Source organism: Hippopotamus amphibius, chromosome 15 (assembly GCF_030028045.1).
Source record: "Hippopotamus amphibius kiboko isolate mHipAmp2 chromosome 15, mHipAmp2.hap2, whole genome shotgun sequence".
NCBI lineage: Eukaryota > Metazoa > Chordata > Mammalia > Artiodactyla > Hippopotamidae > Hippopotamus > Hippopotamus amphibius.
The window spans coordinates 22,577,857-22,597,930 of record NC_080200.1 but is presented as its reverse complement, the minus strand read 5'-3'; the positions used below and the strand labels follow the sequence as shown (position 1 = coordinate 22,597,930).

Genomic DNA, 20,074 nt, shown 5'->3' with positions numbered 1-20,074 from the left:
GGATTGGGTGGAGGGCTGGAGCTTGTTGAATGAATGCGAGTGAATGAGATGATCAATTAAGACCAAAGCAAGTGTTGAGTCCTGATCCAGTTCCATGGCAATCCTCATATGGCTTACGGTGTTTCTCTTCAGAGAAATCCTGATGTGGGGTTTATTCTGTCTCACCACATGCTAAGAGATGCCTGAAATTTCCACGAGGGAAGCAGCTGAGACAGATGAAACACATTTCCAAAACTCGATTTTCCTACTCCTACCCTCCCTTGCATGTGTGTGTGTTGTCTGATAGGACGGGAGGAAATGGGTGGCAAGCAAAGTAAACCCACCCCCTTAGAATGCATGATTAAAAACTTTAAAAAGGGGTATTCAGGAGACTATGGAGTTAAATTTACCCCTAGAAAACTCTGTACCTTGTGTGAAGTAGAGTGGCCATCATTCGGGGTAGGATGGCTCTCAGAGGATTCCTTGGATAGGAAACTAATCAATAAAATATATAAAGTAGTGATGGGGGGGGGCGAATTGGGAGACTGGAATACCAAATTGTACACTCTAAATATATACAGTTTATTGTAAAAAAAAAAAAATAAATAACAAGTTAAAAAAATAAAAATAAAAATAAAGTAGGGACAGGAGACCCGGGATACCCAGACCAATTCCCCTATATAGGCTCTTGGCAGGATGTAGTCCTGATAAAGCCACCTTGGCTTCAGTCATGCCTAGAGGAAAATTGTAAGATCCTAATGGCACAGGTAATAGCCTCCCCCAGGTGCAAGCCTAAACCAAAAAGGCCAGTTCTAGCGGGAGATCCAGAGGAAGTGCCTCCATCACATGTGCCCCTATATCCTCCCCTACCCACTACTAACACAGCAAGGAATACTGAGGTCTGTAACTCATCTGAAACTTCCTCACCCATTACGCCCCAGACATCAGACTCCAAACCATCTCTGAAGGGAAAGTCCCTGGACCCAGGAGAGCAGAAGGGAAATGAGGGCAGCCCACCCTTCACTCGGAGCCAATGGGCAGCCCTAGAGGTGCCATTGAGGGTAACATAGGGACCCCTCTACTACGATCAGGATGGACAGATGCAGGGAGGACAATGTATATTTGTATATCAGCCCTTCACTACAACAGACCTCCTAAATTGGAAAAACCATACCCCTTTGTACACAGAAAAGCCCCAAAACATGACTGATTTGATGCAGTCCATAATTCAAACTCATAAACCCACTTGGGTGGACTGTCGTCAGCTTTTACTGACATTATTTAACACTGAAGAGCACCATAGGGTCACACAGGCTGCCCTGCGGTGGCTAGAGGAACATTCATCAGAAGGCACTCTTAACACCCAGGCATACACCCAGCGCTATTTTCCTGAGGAAGACCCCCAGTGGGACCCCAATGAAACCCAGGGCCTTCAAGTGCTACAACAATACCAGGAGGCCCTGTTACATGGGATGAAAGAAGGAGGGAAAAAGGCTATGAACATGAATAAGACCACTGAGGTACTCCAGGAGCCCGGGGAAAGCCCGAGCCAATATTATGAGAGATTGTGTGAGGCGTTCTGCCTTTACACCCCATTTGATCCTGAAGCTGCAGAGAACCAGAGGATGCTTAATGCAGCCTTTGTGAGCCAGGCCCAAGGGGATATCCAGCAAAAACTGCAAAAGCTTGAGGGTTTCGCTGGGATGAATATCAGTCAATTGCTGGAGGTAGCCACCAAGGTCTATATTAATCGAGACCAAGAAGCTAAGCATGAAGCTGAAAGAAAATTAAAGAGAAAGGCAGATTTACTTGCGGCCGCTCTTACAGAAAGGACAGGGTGTTCCCAAGGAAGGGACATACAGGGTCAAGGTCGAGGCCGCAGCAGGGGCCTAGAAGTGAATTTAGAGGGGAAGCCAACCTATCCAAGATCCAGGCTGGGACCCAACCAATGTGCCCATTGCCATAGGGAAGGGCACTGGAAAAAAGAATATCCTCACCAATCAGAGGACTGCCATTCAGGCCCTAAAATAGAGGAGAGGGCGTGAGTAATCCAGGGATGATATCAGCCTGGGCGACAGAGACATGAGACCTCCTCCAATGACTTTGTGTGACTGGCTGCCATGGAGGAATACGGGGAAGACTAGGATAGACCAGGCTCCATTTTATTAGGCCCCCAGGAGCCCATGGTCCAAATGACTGTAGGGAGCCAAACCATGGACTTCACGGTGGACACAGGCGCAGAACACTCTGCTGTGGTAACACAACTGGTGGGACCTATTTAGAAAAAACAAACTACCATTGTGGGGGCCACAGGTGATCGAGTGCACTGTCTCTTTTTGTTACCTAGTGGTGCAAGCTAGGAGGCCATGAGGTGATTCATGAATTCCTATATCTTCCTGATTGTCCTGTAGCTCTAATGGGGCATGACTTGTTAGGTAAATTACAAGCCCAGATAACCTTTAGCTCACAAGGATGAGCAGCTTTGACTTTGGGAAAGCCCAAGGCTAGTATTTTGGCTCTTATTTTCCCCAAAAAAGAGGAATGGCGCCTCTATAGTGCCATGAAGGACCCACAAGAAGGACCCGAGCTCCCTTTCCGAATACCTGGAGTATGGGCAGAGGATAATCCCCCCGGACTGGCTAGGAACATTCCCCCAGTGATAAGAGAACTAAAATCCAGGGTCAGGCCAATCCATCAAAAACAGTATTTCATTCTCCAAAAGGCTCAGGTTGGGATCCAAAAACATTTGGAGAGGCTCTTAAAGTACAGGATTCTATGGCCTTCTCAGCCAGCATGGAACACGCCTCTCCTGCCTGTACAGAAATCAGGCATGGAGGATTATAGGCCAGTTCAAGATCTTCGAGCCATAAACCAGGCTACTGTCATCCTGCATCCGGTTGTCCCAAACCCCTATACGCTGTTAGGAGTTATTCCTGCTGAAGCAACATACTTCACTTGTCTAGACCTAAAAAATGCATTCTTTTGCATCCATCTAGCTCCACCATGTCAGGACATTTTTGCATTCCAATGGGAAAACCCTATAAATGGAGATAAGGGCCAGTTGACTTGGACCAGATTGCCACAGGGGTTTAAAAACTCCCCAACTATCTTTGGGATGGCCCAAAGGGCTGATTTAAGGGCTTATCCAGGTGATCAGCTGGACTGCACCTTGCTCCAGTATGTGGATGATCTTTTATTAGCTGGAAAAACCAAAGAAGGATGCATGGAGGGAGCCCAGTGCCTCCTTACCCTCCTATGGGAAGCAGGCTATAAAGTTTCTAAAAGAAAAGCTCAGATCTGCCAGGAAATTGTAAAATATCTCAGGTTCCACCTTTCACAGGGACAGCGACAGTTAGGCCCAGAAAGAAAACAAGCCGTTTGCTCAATCCCAGTCTCTACAACCCAACGCCAGGTCCGAGAATTCCTCTGGGCAGCAGGCTTTTGTAGAATTTGGATACCCAGCTTCTCTATAATGGCAAAACCCCTATATGAAGCAACAAAAGGGGGGGAAGGGAACCATTAATATGGGGACAGGCACAACAGGAGGCATTCAAAAAGATCAAAAGAGCCCTCATTAACACGCCCAGCTTAGGGCTCCTGGATGTTTCAAAACCCTTCTTTCTGTATGTACATGAACGTACTGGGATAGTGGTAGGAATGTTAACTCAAATTCTGGGCTCCTGGCACTGTCCCGTAGCATACTTGCCCAAGCAATTGGATGCAGTTGCTAGAGGATGGCCCCCTTGTTTGCAAGCACTGGCAGCTACTGCTCTTCTGGTCGCTGAGGCTGACAAGCTCACTAGGGGACAAGAATTGACTGTTCAGGTGCCACATGTGGTGCTAACTCTGATGGACTATAAGGGACAATATTGGCTGACCAATGCTTGGATGGTTAGATATCAGGGAATGTTATGTGAAAAACCCCATATCCACCAAGAAGTGGTAAAAACTCTCAATCCAGCTACGTTGTTGCTGGTGGGACCAGGTCCGCCAGACCATGACTGCATTGAAGTCATGGATGAACTGTTTTCTAGCAGACCAGATTTAACAGATCAGCCCCTCAAAGACCCTGATGTAGAATATTTTACTGATGGTAGCAGCTTTGTGAAGGAGGGAGAGCGGTTGGCTGGATATGTGGTGGTGACATTAAATTCCAGCACAGAAGCTAGGCCCATGCCAAAGGGAACTTCTGCCCAAAAGGCAGAATTGATTGCATTGCTCAGCACTCTTCTATTGGCAGCAGGTGTACAAGTAAACATCTATACTGACTCCAAATATGCCTTCACCACTCTCCATGTGCACGGAGCCCTATATAAAGAAAAGGGGTTAATTAATTCAGGAGGAAAAGATATAAAATATGGAAGAGAAATTCTTGAACTTCTAGATGCAGTCTGGGCCCCCAAGAAAGTGGCAGCTATGCATTGTCGGGGACATCAGAAGGAAAACACAATAACTGCTAGGGGAAATTTGTGGGCCAATCAAGAGGCAACACTAGTGGCCTCTAGAGAACTTCAGGAAACTGCAGCCTTAACTACTGCTTTACTCCCCCATCCCCTAACAGAATGGAACCCTTGGTACTCTAAAAATGAGGAAACTTGGCTTAAAACTGAGAAGGGAAAATATCTCCCAAGTGGATGGTGGCAGTTTGAGGATAGCCACATAGCCATCCCAGAAGCCCTTGCCCCGGCCTTCGTCAAATCATACCATCAAGGAACACATGGGGGTCGGACAGCCTCAGAGGTTACTCTGAGCTGAAACTTCTATGTTTCGCAGCTCTCTAGTATCGCTCGGGCAATGAGCAAACAATGTGAACTGTGTGCCAAAGACAACCCATGCCAGGGGCCAGTAACAGCTCCCGGGTCACAAACTGTTGGAGGAACTCCATTTGAGAATATTGTAGTAGATTTCACTGAACTCCCCCACATACAGGGTTATAAGTACTTGTTGATATTTGTATGCACATTTTCAGCATGGGTAGAAGCCTTTCCCACCCATACAGAAAAGGCTCAAGAAGTAGCCCAGCTCCTTCTGAGGGAAATCATTCCCCAATTTGGAATTCCAATTACCATAGGGTCAGACAATGGGCCTGCATTTGTGGCAGAGATAGTACAGTTAGTTGCCAAAGGATTAAAAATTACTTGGAAATTACATACAGCCTATCGCCCACAAAGTTCAAGTAAAGTAGAACAAATGAATAGAACCTTAAAGCTACAGCTAAGCAAGTTATGTCAGGAGACTCATTTACACTGGGATCAACTGTTACCTATTGCCCTGTTGAGAATTAGGACAACCCCCACAAAACAGACTGGGTTTTCTCCATTTGAAATTCTTTACGGGTGACCTCCCCCTATAATTAGGAGCATAAGGGGAGATTTAACAGAAATAGGAAACATCACCTTAAGACAACAGATGCAGGTTCTTGGCTTGACCCTAACAGATATACATCACTGGATGGGAGAACGACTGCCTGTAAGTCTAACTACTGATGTCCATTCCTTCAAACCAGGGGATACTGTGTGTGTGAAGGAATGGAATGTCCAGCCTTTGAAGCCTCTCTGGAGGGGACCATTCACTGTTATCCTGTCCACTTCTACTGCAATAAAGGTGGCTGAGGTGACACCTTGGATTCACCACAGCAGAGTGAAGCCGGCCTTTCCAGACTGGGACTGCATCCCTGATCCCATGGCCGCATGTAAACTGACTGTTCAAAAGAAATGAGTTGTGGTGCTTGGAAGCCCAGAAGACAACAGGCCTGCATCCGTCACTCTGGAAGTGATTTACGAATGGCGGAAGCCTGAGAAAGGACACCACAGCAAAAGGACAGATAAGATTATTATTACCTCCCCACTGGCTGTAATCCCTTTTTCTTGATTCTAGTTACAGTTTTGGCACTAAATCTAGCTGTGGGATTAGCATCTACTGCTCCTGAAAACTGGACATGGGGAAAAGGACTTTACTCATGCTGTTTTTCCTCATGCTTATAAGTTGCTTGCTTGCTATTGGCTGTTTGGGATAATTATTGCGATAGGAAGCACCCCAAACCCCTATTTCCCTATTAAGCTGACCATTAATGTGACCATATCAGCCACTCCCTTTTCTGTAAAGTTTGATGCTGGCCAGGTTATACCCTGTGGAGACTTAAATACACAGAGACAACTCTCACAGGTAGATAAATATCTCTGTCCTGAGGCAGATAATAGCATGGGGCCACCCTGTCCAACTTGGAATGACATATGGTGGACCACTCAGTACCAAGGGTGGACAGCCAGCACAAGTCCACTCAGGTGGCAACTCAGGCAGGGATGGGACCGCCTGAAGCCAAAATTGCATATTTACAAAGGGACTACACCCCCTAACTGCCAGCCGTTACAATGTAATCCTGATAATCCTTTCTATTAATAACCCTGCTGAAATAAACACCTTCCCTGTAGTAGCTCCGTGGACTTATGGACTAGGACCTGACACGTCTGGAAGGGACCCCCGGGGAAAATTTAAAAAAACTTTAGTTAGTGGTCCATTAGTTAAATCTACTACCATAGCAGCTAATCCAAAAAAGGAGACATCAAAATACCAGCCTATAAATAATCCAAAACAAGTAAAGGTGATTGAGGTAAAGGATTTGAGACAGACTCTAGAAATTGAAACAGGATATGGGGGGCCAAATGCCTGGATAGAATGGGTAAAATTCTCAGTGTTGGCCCTAAACAAAAGCGACTGTTACGCATGTGCTGCAGGGCAACCCCAAGCACAGGTAGTCCCGTTCCCTCTCTGATGGGACAATGATCCTTCTGGATTTGGCTGCATGATGGCACTCTATCAACACAAAAAGGTCTGGGAAAATGAGACATGTAGGAGTTTGGCCCTGCTCTACCCGGCGATCGCGAGTCAGACCCGAGGGTAACACCCTCCTTCTCTGTGGGAAAGATGAACTACTCTTCCTGTCTCTCTAGATGGGGAGAAAACTTCACTACTCCTGTAGGAGACCTGTCAGACTGCATAAAGCCAAGAAACATGTCGCATGAACCAGGAGCCAATTACTCCAACTTAAATATTCCTTGAGCCAATATCTGGTAGTACTGTGAGAACCAGACTCTCTTGGACAGATTGCCTACTGGATGGACGGGAGCATGTGCCTTGGCTCAATTGGCTATACCATTCATCCTGGCATTCCATCCCCCTGCAAGGGCCAAAAGATCCATACTGGGATCTTTCGACCCAGAGATATATCTAGACTCAATAGGAGTGTCCAGGGGAGTCCCCAATGAGTTCAAGGCCAGAGATCAGATAGCAGCAGGATTTAAGTCACTTCTTTTCTGGTGGGTGACAATTAACAAAAATGTAGATTGGATAAACTATATTTACTACAACCAGCAAAGATTTATTAATTACACTATAGAGGCCCTAGAAGGAGTGGCTAGCCAGTTAGATGCCACTAGCCGCATGACCTGGGAAAATAGAATTTCCTTAGATATGTTGTTAGCAGAGAAAGGAGGAGTATGTGTCATGCTGGGTGGAAACTGCTGTACCTTTATCCCCAATAACACCACCCCGGATGGCACCATAACTAAGGCCCTCAAAGGATTATCATCATTGGCAGATGAACTGACTAGAAATTCAGGAATTAAAAACCCTATTACTGGCTGGCTGGAAGAATGGTTCTCAACTATAGGTGGTTACAAGACTCTGATAATAAGTATGCTTACAATATTGGGAATTCTATTGCTTCCCTGTTTTATCCCCTTAATCATCCAAATAGTTTCAAACTTCATTGAAAATTTAGTCGAAAGGAAAATGGCCACCCATGCAATGATGCTGTGGAAATATCAACCAGTAAGTCAAGATGAAAATGATGTTACTGGACCTTAAGTCACATCCAAGCATCAAAGCAGGGGATGAGGCAGGTTAATAACAAAAGCAGGAAAGGACAAGGCAAACATAAGAGAATGCAAGCCTCAGGGAATAAGTAACTTATAGCCTCTTTCACAAAGATCCTGTCATGGGCAGCCCAGACATCTGAGTCAAAGAGATAAGGGAAAACCTAACGTCTGCACTCTGGTTTCTGTACCTTGCTCCTGCCTAGATAAGCATAGCTATAGGCTCCCAAAAAGCATGGGAACTGGTTAATAAAAGGAGAAATTTTCCTTTGGTTCAGGGCTCAGTCTTTGGATGTGAATCCACTGAGCCTGTACTGGTACAATAAATATTGCTTCCTGCGTTTCAAGCCTCAGTGTCCTGCCTACCTCTACCGATTCCTCCAACATAATTACAGTATATTTTATTCAAAATGCTTAACACTTGCTATCATGAAATAGAAATTTGGAATATTAAAATATTGTAATGATAATTCAAGTAATATTGTGCCTACAACTGCTCCCCATATAAATACACTTTCTGCTTTAGTTAAGCTTTTTATTCCTAGGACAGTTTCAAAAATGCCAATAATGCAGTGATTTACATTTCATATGCATTCCATTAAAGAAAGAAAGAAAGAAAGAAAGAAAGAAAGAAAGAAAGAAAGAAAGAAAGAAAGAAAGAAAGAAAGAAAGAAAGAAAGAAAGAAAGAAAGGAAAGAAAGAAAAATAGGATAAAGTAAAATCTCCTTATCTTTAGTTCCCACTTCCAGTGAAACAAAAGTATTTATATATGCATAATATTGTATTTCTTGCTTTTGTGCATCTTTGCTGACACCCATATTCTTTCTTCCACGTAAACAGTCTTTCCTACCACTTCTAAGGGCTTTGAAGTCTTCCACTCTCTAAGATTTTATGTTAAACTCTCATTCCATGGAGTCTTCCTTGCACTCCTTAAACCTCTCTTCCTTGCTCCTATTTCTTGTTCAGAACTAACTCTGTCAGGATATCGTGTTTGATCTACAGTTTGATCTACACTTTTTTATTTATAGCTGAAGATTTATGGGGGGGGGGGCAAATGGCTTGAGAATAACAAAGAGAAACAGAAAGGACACCTACCTCTTGAAGTCCTGTTGTGTGTGGCTTCTGGGAGAAAAAATAGCCAACTTTGATAAAGTGACATGGGAAATTGTGTCCCCATGAACAGCCAAAGAAGGAAGTAAAAGAAACATGGGGCAATAGTTTGTGTGGAGAAAAGAGTGGACATTGAGACAGAGCCGGTTTTCCCCTGGGTGCAGCAAGAATATTGGTGTCATAGTGAAATTTAGCAGAACACTGTGCATCCCCCTCCCCAAGCACCAAGTAAAAAGACCCTTCCATGCACCTGCCTCTTACTTATAGAAAAGCTGAAATTTCCCAGACATCCCTGAATCACAAAAGAGTGGGTTCAAATCATTAATGATTAGGACAATTGAATTGTGGAATCTTTCAGCGTCTGATGCACATTTCTGACTTGTTGTACACATGCTATAACTACCATATAAGGGAAATAGCTAACTTTATGATGACCAGACTATAGACATGACATAAGCTGCTCCATCTTGAGTAGTACTGAATCTATGGCTAGCACAATTCTGAAGTGTCCTTAAGAGAATGGGATTAATGTCATTGTTTATAATAATCTATATCTTTGTGGGCATCAAAATAATTATAGCTTGCTCTGCCCACATATATGTGTGGGCAACTAACATTGTCAGCAAAAAGATGCTATAGACTCATGTCAACATCTTCCACTCTAAGAATAAGGCACCCACCCTGTGGTGAGCATGAAGAAGTTACAGAAGACAGACTCTTGCCCCAGTCCCATAGAAATGAAGTAACATCTGACAAGTGGGAATTTGTAAGCAGCTCTTTTGCCCCTTTCCTGTTTATCTATTTCTGGTCTTAAACTTTAATTATAAATATGAGTTCAACATGTAACATTTAACACTGATTTATGCTCTAGTAAATGCACACAATACCTTACCTAACCTGTTAATTCTTTTCCTAGATTAAAAGAAGTAATAATTAAGCAGCTAATTAAGAATTAAGTAAAGAATGACTAGCTCTCTACCCCCAATGACCGCTTTAGCAATCCTGAAGGCAGATGGTGCAGGCAAGATAATATCTGAAGAAAGAGTCAGTCAGTCTGCAGGCAATGGAGAGTGATGCTTAATCTAATCTCATACCTCAAAGATTCACTGAGATTCCCCCCCTTATTTTTTTCCTTTAAAAACTGTTATGGCTGAGAAGAATATTCAGATTTGGTGTTTGGGGACATGAGTCCACCTTTTCCCCAGATTGCTGGCTTTCTGATTAAAACAACATTCATTTCTAAACACTTTCTTTTGGAGCTTTGGCTTTTGAGTGGCGAGTAGCCAATCCTTGTTCAGTAACACCAGGGATCAGGGAATAGTCTATATCAGCATTGCCTGTATAAAGTGACATTAAACATTTGAAAAACAAACAAAACAAAAAACCAACACCCCCCCCCCAAGTAAAACCCCTGCTTTTTCTGATCCCTTCCTCATCATTCACTCTTAGCATGTTTTATTTCCACTCCTTGGAGCTTGAGTGTACACTATCTGTTAAGGGATCTGCTTATGGACTGTCCCTTACACTAGATAAATGCTCCAGGACAGAACACTTGCTAGACTTCACTTGCTGCAGTGTTGAGAGTTTCTTGATATTTGGGGAGTCAATAGGTGAGCCTAATTATTCCACAGACTGCCTATTACATGGAGGCAGATAAAGAGATCGACTTGCTTTGCTTAAGTGATTCTGCTTATTTTCAATTTTGACATATTCATGGGCCAATTAAATGACCACCAAATAGAGTTGATATGGAATATGGGTATAATAAATGTATGATAGATATCACCTAGCCTAAGTAATGTAAATATAGCAAAAAGCATTCAGCTTATGTACTTGTTTTACGTATAATTATTTTGGCAGCTAAACCTAATTGAGCATCTTAAAATATCAAACAAGATTTTAAGTATCTTACATTTATTAGCATAATTATTATTTAATCATCAAAAACTTGTGTCCCACAGAAATTAAGCAACATTCCCACAGTTATCCAGATTAACCAAGGTTTCATGTCTTGAAGCTCTGGTCTCAGAACTCACATTCTAAAATAGTGTTTCCCCACAAAATGTTTCTATTTCACCCAACACAGAGATTCCAGTTGGCAATACCCTGCTCTTTAGGCTGGGTAAAAAGGAACTATTTCATATAGGTATGTGTATTTTGGGGTGGGAATGAGGTGTCTCCTATTTTTAAAACTGGCCCTTTCCTGAGTATAAGCTTTTAAAAACTAGGCAACTGAGTTCAGATCTGTGTGAAGGTGGATGATAAATTTTGCCCTGATAAACATGTCCATTTTTTTTCAAAAATGAAAACTATCATTGTACCCTCTTTGTAAAGTGTAAATATAATTGAAATAAGAAAATGAAAGTGGAAGTTTTGCATTTTTATTAATGTTGCAAAGTAACTAATGAATGAAAGATATTTTATGTGTAATTTTATTATTGTTATAATAGTTATTTTATGATGTTAAATTGTGTTTACTCTAGCTCAGGAAAGATTTAAGTAATCTACTTAATGTACCTTAAGGAGGATATTAGAAACAGAATATTTAATGAAATCACCCTTTGATCAAAGTCTAACTGTGTTTATGAGAACAAACAAGATTTAAAATACAATAAAAGGTTCAAATTCCATTAAAGGCTCTGAAGCATGGTGTTCAGGTTTAAGGCAAATTCTTCAACTAGTCTTTCTTCTAAATCTCTAGGTGCCACTTCCAAAATACCCCAGGAATCTGCAGAACTGGTTCTCTCCCAAGTTCATTCATATTGTCTTCTTCAGATTATTCTTCCCTTTAAATCATGTGAAATAGAGAAAATGATTCCAACTAAAATGGTATTCAAAAAAAAAAAAAAAGAAAAGGAAGAAAGAAAAGGACAAAAGTTGTGACAGGTGGGGTTCAGATCAATGAAAAAATGGTCAAAGTGAAAAAAATGAAAAATTAATCTCTAAACATTATTTTATACTATTGTCTTACAGCTAACTTCATATTTAATCATTTTGTCTTTGAAGAGCATATGCATACATATTTGTAAATATATGTATTTCTAAATAAATATAGACATATAAACAAATATTTATCGCATACCTTTTCTTTGCAAAACCAATAACCTCTTTAAATATGTCAATTTTTAAGGTGAAAATTATTGTATGTATACACTCATCTACCAGGAGAATATAAGAAATATATTTTTCAACTGAAAAAATTATGCACAATCTAAAAGTGGAGGATTATATTTTATTTGGTAGACTTTCTGGGGAGTCAGGCCTGGGAGGCAGCCTCTCAGATAGCTCTGAGGGACTGCTCTGAAGAGGTAAGGGAGGAGTCAGGATATATAGAAGTTTTTGGAACAAAAAGCAGGTAGTCAGCACATTAAAGATGTGTTAATTAAAGAAAACCAGACAATCTCAAGTTAATGAACAGCATTTTTCTATGTATGGGAAAATGCAAGGATGTGGGTTCACTGAAATCATTCTTTTGATATGCACCTTAAATATCTAGAGTCAGTATTCCATCCTGAATACTCTCAGGGTCCACCATTGAGGGTGGCTGTAGAGCTGCTGGCTTGCTGGCTGCAATATCCATTGTTTACTGATATCATAGGCAACATTCTTCCTCCAGGCATTCAACACCCAAAACTTAAATTTTGTAACTGATTTTTTATCTCTCTTCTTTAGGCAAACAGTACCTAGAAGAAAAAAATGTTTCAGATTTTCAATGGAAAATTCCCCCAGTGGAAATGGAATATTGTGTTACAATGCACAATTCAAACAGACAAACAAATAAATTAACAGTTTCAAACCCAATGGAGGTGGTGGGAGAGACTCATTATACACATACCCAATTCAGTGAAAATCATTATACTTCTAGAATTGAATGAAAACAGAGATGTCAAAAATATATAAAAATAATAAGTAATCCAGTATAATTTTATTTAAAAAATCCAAATGTTCCTAGCAATATCATATATTGTCTGTCAGTAAACAATCAGTTTAAATTGCTTTGGAAACATCTACACGTTGTTTTGTTTTGTTTTGTTTTGTTTTGTTTTCTCAAAAGTCTAAATGGATCATTCACAAAGGAAAATATGAAAATAGACAATAAGCAAATGTGAAAGTCCTGGGCATCGTTACAATTCAGGGAAAACCAAACTAAAACCAAATGAGTTACTAAAGCAAAAAGAATAGATAAAATGTGGTTTAGTGATATTCATAGTTTCTGTCAATTTGGAGCAGCTGCTACCCATGTCCTTTACTGGTGGGAATTTATAATCAAACATCCACTTTGAAAAACAGGTAAGTAAAAATTTAATCATATGTCTACCAAAAGAAGTAAAAACATGTGATAACAAAAAGAAGGTTAAGAATGACTCTAGTCACAGCAGTTCCAGACTGAAAATAGGTGAAATGTCTATTTAAAAAAATGCATAAATAAATGGTTATATATTCAGACAAGAAAGTACTACTTAACAATACAAAAGAGCAAACTAATGATCAATGTAGAATTGTTGAGGAATCTTTTAAAACATATCAAGCTGAGAGTGTAACCAAGCAAGGGCTCATGTGCCCACTGTGCAGAAAGCACAATTCTGACTGTGGGTTTTTGCAGCAAAATTTTATTAGCAGGACACCAAACAAGGGAGTGGGAGACAAGTCTCAGATCCACTCCAACCTGGTCTTTGAGTAAGTTTTTTTTTTTTCTTTTAAGGGGAAGAATAAAGAGCCTGGGATTAATTATAGTCTTATGCCATTTCTGTGACCTTTCTTATTCATGAATTCTTATTCAGTTTCAGAAGTCAGTGTACAGTTTACAATTGTCAGGCCAAATGGTCCATGACTTGGGGGTTTGTTAGCTCATCTTTCTTTGGAGAAACAACCTGAGTTTGTACATTAGTAATGATATACATAATGGCAATTTTAGCATATTAATAATGTTATCAACTACAGCAATTTTAGTCATTAACTCTGGTTGATAAGTATTTAGTCAACACAGGATTTAACTCAGAGGGGACAAGAAAGGGAAGAAACGTTTTGGGTAGAGAGATTAATCATAAATTCAGTAAGGGAACTCAGTTTTAGGGGGACTCTGTTTCAAGAGAAAGACACAAGTTTCAAAAAAAAAAAAAAAAACCACTGTATGTTTTCATTGATGTGAAGTTCTAGACTAGGCCAAACTAATGAATAAACATATAAATCAGAGCAGTGTTATCTCTGAGTCAAGTGATTTTACTGGAAGAGAACATGAGGAACATTTTTGGTCTGGTGAAAGTTTTGTCTGTTGCTAGTGGGTGTAAGTTACAAGAGCATGTATTATGGAAACTTTGAAAGGCAACTTTCACATGTGAGATTCAAGTGTTTGTAAATTATGCCTCAATTTTTTTTTAAAAATCAACAATTAAACTTCACAATTGTTTGACTGCTTAGTACATTCTTTGAATAAATATTTATTGTGAGCCATAATATAGAAACTTTTAAAAAAGAATTTGTGATTAATAGATTTTTAACAATCCACAATTTGATTCATTGAGGATGGCTTAGTAAAGGATCGCAAAGTATGAAGGACAATCTGCATTTCAGAGCAAAATAGAAATCACAGATATAGTGAATACATAGCTTCTTTCTAGGAAAGCTTGCAAATCACTTTGTACAGCCTTGCTGTGACAAATCAATGTGACAGTAATCATTACTTAAGGCAGCACACTTATCCATATGCTTTCTCAGGGCTCTTATGACATCACTCTTCCTTGGACTGTAGATGAGGGGGTTCAGCACAGAGATGAAGATAGTATAATATACTGACACAACTTTATTGTAGTTAGCTGACCCGTAGGATTTAGTTCTCATGTAGGTAACTATGCCAGCTCCAAAAAAGAATCCGACCACAGACAGATGCAAAGAGCAAGTGACAAAAGCCTTCTTGAAGGCTTTGGTAGAACACAGGTGGAGAACGATGCAAAGATGAGACTACAGGTAGTCAGGATGAGGGAAAAGGGGACCGAGAGCATTAACACAGAATATGTACATGACATACGAAAAAGACTTTTCTGCACAAGACAAAGGCACCAGAATGCGGGCTTAACAAAGAAAATGATCAACCTCATGCACACTGCTAAATGAGAAGTTCAGGGTAGCAGCAGGCTGCATCAGCCCATCAGCTGAATTCAGGAACCAAGACCGTAAAATCATTTTCAGGCAAAATTGTCACCTCATGTGTACTGGGTATCTCAGTGGATGGCAAACAGCAACATAACAGTCATAGAACATAGCTGCTAAGAAGAAGAACTCATCCCCTCTCAAACTGAGGAAGAAGATCTACAACCCACAGCCAACTGGGGAGTTGGGCTTCTTGCCAGTCAAGAAGTCAGCAGCCATTTGGGGTACAATGGTGGAAAACTGGCATCATGTCCATGAAGGAGAGTTGGCTCAGTAGGAAGTACAGAGCTGGGGGTCCAGGAGAATCAGGAGAAGCATGAGGGCATGGCCTACTAGGGAGGTGAAGGCAATTGTCAGAATCACAAAGAGAAATAAGTGGGCTCCTGTGTGCTTAATGAGACCTAGGAGAATAAAATCTGAGGTGGTCTTCCAGTATTCCATGATTTCAAATAAGCACACTGCAAATGATGAAATAGATGAGGGTTCTGCTTACATAACATACCAAAATTTATTGAAACCTACAAAAATTGAATAATTTTTCTTGTCATTGATTAATCTGGGGAGCCTTTTTTTTTACTTTCTGAGCAAGAAGAATTATATTCTTAGACCTAGGAACCAGAAGGACTGAGTCTGCAGATGGAAACATAACTTAATTGGAAATGTTGGTTCAGTTAGTTTAACTTTGAAAGCTCTACACTAAAAACAATAACCTTAAAATGTTCCCTCAATGAAACCCTATAATATTAAATGCAAACTTTCTTTAAATGTAAAAAGGCACTTCAAGTAATGAGACCCTTTCCCTTCAAAGTCAAAGAAACACAACCTTTACTGGATAAATATCAAACATGTAGATTAAGTCCAAAATTTCCTTATTAATTTTCTTTCTGAATGTTCTATTAATGTTGAGAGTGGCTACTGATGTTCCCTACAATTATTATATCACTATTTCTCCATTTAGATCTGTTAATGTGTGCTTTCTATATGTTTAGATGCTCTGTTGTTGAGTGTATAATTTTACTTTTCTCTCTCTTTGCAGATGAAGCATACTTTAAGAATGTTCTAATAGTCTCTTGAAATTTGTAACTAATCTAAGTCAATTTAATAGCAAACTAAGTAATTTACAACTATATGTGTCCACCCTCAATGAACACTATATCACTTCATATATAGTGCAGATTACTTGTAACACACTATTCCCAATTCTTCCCTATTGCCATTTTTATTTGTCTGAGTCTATTGTAGATTGATGGTTCTCTATCATTTGGATATGATATGCCTAGATTCCAATTTTTTAGTATTTATTCTCCTGGAGTCTCTGGGCTTCTGGAATCTTTGTTTAGTGTCTGTCAATTTTGAAATGATTTTTGGCCGTCTTACTTAAGTATTTCTTCTACTCTGTTTTCTCTTTCTTCTTCTGGTACTGCACTTTATGCATTCGATATACCTTTTGAAATTATCTTACAGTACTTGATTGTACTCTTGCTTTTTAAAATTATATTTATTACATTTTGGAAATTTTCTAATGACATATTTTTAAGCTCATAGATTCTCCCTCAGCTATATCAAGTCTACTGATGCAGCCAAAATAGCTTCCTTTATTTCTATTACAAAGTTTCTAATTTGAAACATTTCCAAATTGTACATTTAATGCTGATTCTCACTTACAAATTCCATCACTTTTCTTATATTACTCACCTGCTCTTACATTTTGAATGGTTTAGCTGCTGAAGCCCTTAAAACATTGATAATATATATATATATATTAAATTCCTTATGTGTGAATTTCAAAACCTGTATTATATCTGAGTCTGCTTCTAATGCTGGCTTTGTTCCTTCAGTCCAAAAACTTCTTTCCTTTTCTCACACTTTGTAATTTTCTGTTGAAAGTCAGACATGATACATTTGGTGACAGGAATGAGATTAATGGCCTTTAGTGTAAGGTTTTGTGCTAGTAAAGCTTGATGTCAAGCTATATTTAATGTTTCCTGTAGCTATAAGTGAAAATTTCCAATTCCTCTAGGAATCTTATTTTTGTCTCCCCCTTTTTAGTTAGGATTTCCTAAGAACTGCTCCTGAGACATAATTCATATCTTACAATTTTTCAGCTGTAATTTGCTGTTATTGTATGGGAGATTTGTTGATGTCGTGATAAGGTATGTATGGGGAAATGCATCTTATAATCTTATGATTAAATTTCAGTCTTCCTGATAATAGCCATTCTGATTGATGTGAGGTGATATTTCATTGTGGCTTTAATTTGCATTTTTATGATTAGTAACAATGTTGAACATATTTTCACTTGCCTGTTGGTCATCCATATCTCTTCTTTGGAGAAATGTTTATTCAGATATTCTGCCTATTTTTCTTTTTGATGTTGAGTTGTATAAGCTGTTTATTTATTTTGGATATCAATTCCTTATCAGTCATATCATTTGCAAATATTTTCTCCTATTCAGTAAGTTTTCTTTTTGCTTTGTCAATGGTTTCCTTTGCAGTGCAAATGTTTTTAAGTTTAATTAGGTCCCATGTTTGCTTTATTTCCTTTGCTTTAGAAATCAGATAAAAAATATCACCTCACACCGGTCAGAATGGCCATAATTAAAAATAACACAAACAACAAATGTTGGCAAAGATGTGGGGAAAAGGGAATCCTGTACATTGTTGGTGGGAATCTAAGTTGGTGCAACAACTGTGGAAAACAGTATGGAGGTTCCCCAAAAACAAAACAAAACAAACAAATAAACAACAACAAAAAAAGAAGTACTACATGACCCAGTAATTGCACTCCTGTGTATTTATCTGAAAAAAATAAAAACACTAATTTGGAAAGATATATGTAACTGAATGCTCAAGGCAGCATTTTTAAATCACCTAGATATGGAAGCAGCCAAACGGTCCATCAACAGATGAATGGATAAAGAAGATGGCACACACACACATACACACACACACAATGGAATACTACTCAGCCATAAAAAGTAATAAATTTTGCCATTTTCAACAATATGGTTGGACTTGGAGGGTACTATGCTAAATGAAATGTTACACATAGTCACACAAATACTGTATGATATTACTTATATGTGGAATCTAAAATATAAAACAAACTAATTAATATAACAAAAAGAAACAGATTCACAGATATATAGAACAAATTAGTAATTACTGATGAGGAGAGAAAAGGGGAGAGGGACCAGATGGGGTAGGGAATTAAGAGAAACAAACTACTATGGGTAAAATAAGTTACAAGGATATATAGTACAGCACAGGGAATATAGCCAATATTTTATAAGAAGTATGAATGGAATATAATCTTTAAAAATTGTGAATCGCAATCACTGACACATATAATATTTTACATTGACTATACTTTGTTTTTTTTTAAAAAGTAAAAATAAAAAGGTAAAATTAAAAAAAAAATCAATCTTTCACTGGACCTGTGTCTCTGAGATGTGACCTTCACAAGTATTTTTTAGTCATCCTTTGCCTCTTAGGTGAGCATGGAAGACTAGAGAAGGCTGGAGTTGGGGAAAATCCCATTCTTCAACTTAAAAATCTAGTAGAGACTTCACTCCAAAGGGTTGTCTTCTTATGGACAGTGTTCTGAATATTTCACATTTGTTATCCTTCCCCTGCCAGAGCAATGATGGGATCTTTTGTCACTCCTCATCATGTAAACATGTTGTGGATTCTAGTCTCTAGTCTCCATAAAATTGTACCTCTCCAACTTTCAAGCACCAGTCCTCAAGGTTTTTTCATTTTAAAGCTGCTCCAATAAAACCTCAGCTTCCACCAATTTCCCCAAATTACTATGTGTATATATATATATATCCTTCCCAACTTATGGCTTCAGGGGCTTTGCCTCCACATATGAAGTTATCAGCTGTGATGTTTTAGATTTTCTTTTTCTCCAGATATATGTGTTTACTTTGTCCTGTGACATAATTTTTTTTTATTATTTTTAAAGAAAAGTCAACGGTTTTTACATTGTTCAGCATGTTCTTTCTAGTAAACGCAAAAATGATTACTTCCAAGCTCTTTACATGTGAGAGCTGAAAACAGCAGTTTTGTTAATTTTTAATCTATATTTGAAAGTTCATGTTTTCAAATAGCTACCTATTAGTCTTTTGAAAATTTTTAAAAATTTTAATTCACTTAAAATTTACATGAAGGCAATTTTACAAGCAATGTTCTCTGAGGTAGAAACTGTATATACATGTTAGATAGCTCTAACCATTTCCTTGGAATGTCAACATACAGCAAGATAACTGTGGCACAGTTTACCTATGGAATCAGAATTGTAGCCTGGGGACATCCTCTCTGAGACCTGTATGTGAAACACTAAATTAGCCTTGGACTATGGAAGTAATAATCTCAAGGTATTTAACTGTCATTTTCCAGGAGTCTCTTTGTATCTGATATCAGAAGAAAGAAGAAATATCTTTACAAAAAACTTATAAGGAATATCAATTTTGTTCTTATGAGTAAGTAGGAGTATTTTTTCAGGAATATGTTGAAGAAATCTATTATGGTTTTTGAGCTACCTAAAATATGATGCTCTAATTTTGTCTATATAATAGAAAATCTAAAAACAGCCATCAATTCAAAGCCATCTATTTATCTATTAATATTATTAACAACTTTTATTGAATCAGAACAGGAAGTTTAGTCCTTTGAGAGCCAGATTTTATTCCATTTCTTTTACATAATAGAACAGTTGCTTGTATCTATATTGATAATCTGGTTTTATTTTATTTTCAAACAACTATGACGTCCTAACTCCAGGGTTGAGTACAGCAACTAGTTTTGTGTAAAATTGATGTGTTAGGTACTACAATATTTCCAGTGCTCAGTCTTTCCATAAACACATGTTGAAAACTGTAGGAAATGACGGTTTGTACTTACCTGTAAGCACATCATTTCACTGATACATGAACAATCACAACTGTAATTGTGTGCATTTT

At 38.9% G+C, this 20,074-nt stretch overlaps 1 pseudogene; it reads right to left on the bottom strand.

The window, feature by feature from the left end:
* Positions 1–14,594: 14,594 nt before the first annotated feature.
* On the bottom strand, positions 14,595–19,425 carry LOC130836359 (olfactory receptor 2T8-like; annotated as a pseudogene).
* Between the last annotated feature and the right edge of the window lie 649 nt (positions 19,426–20,074).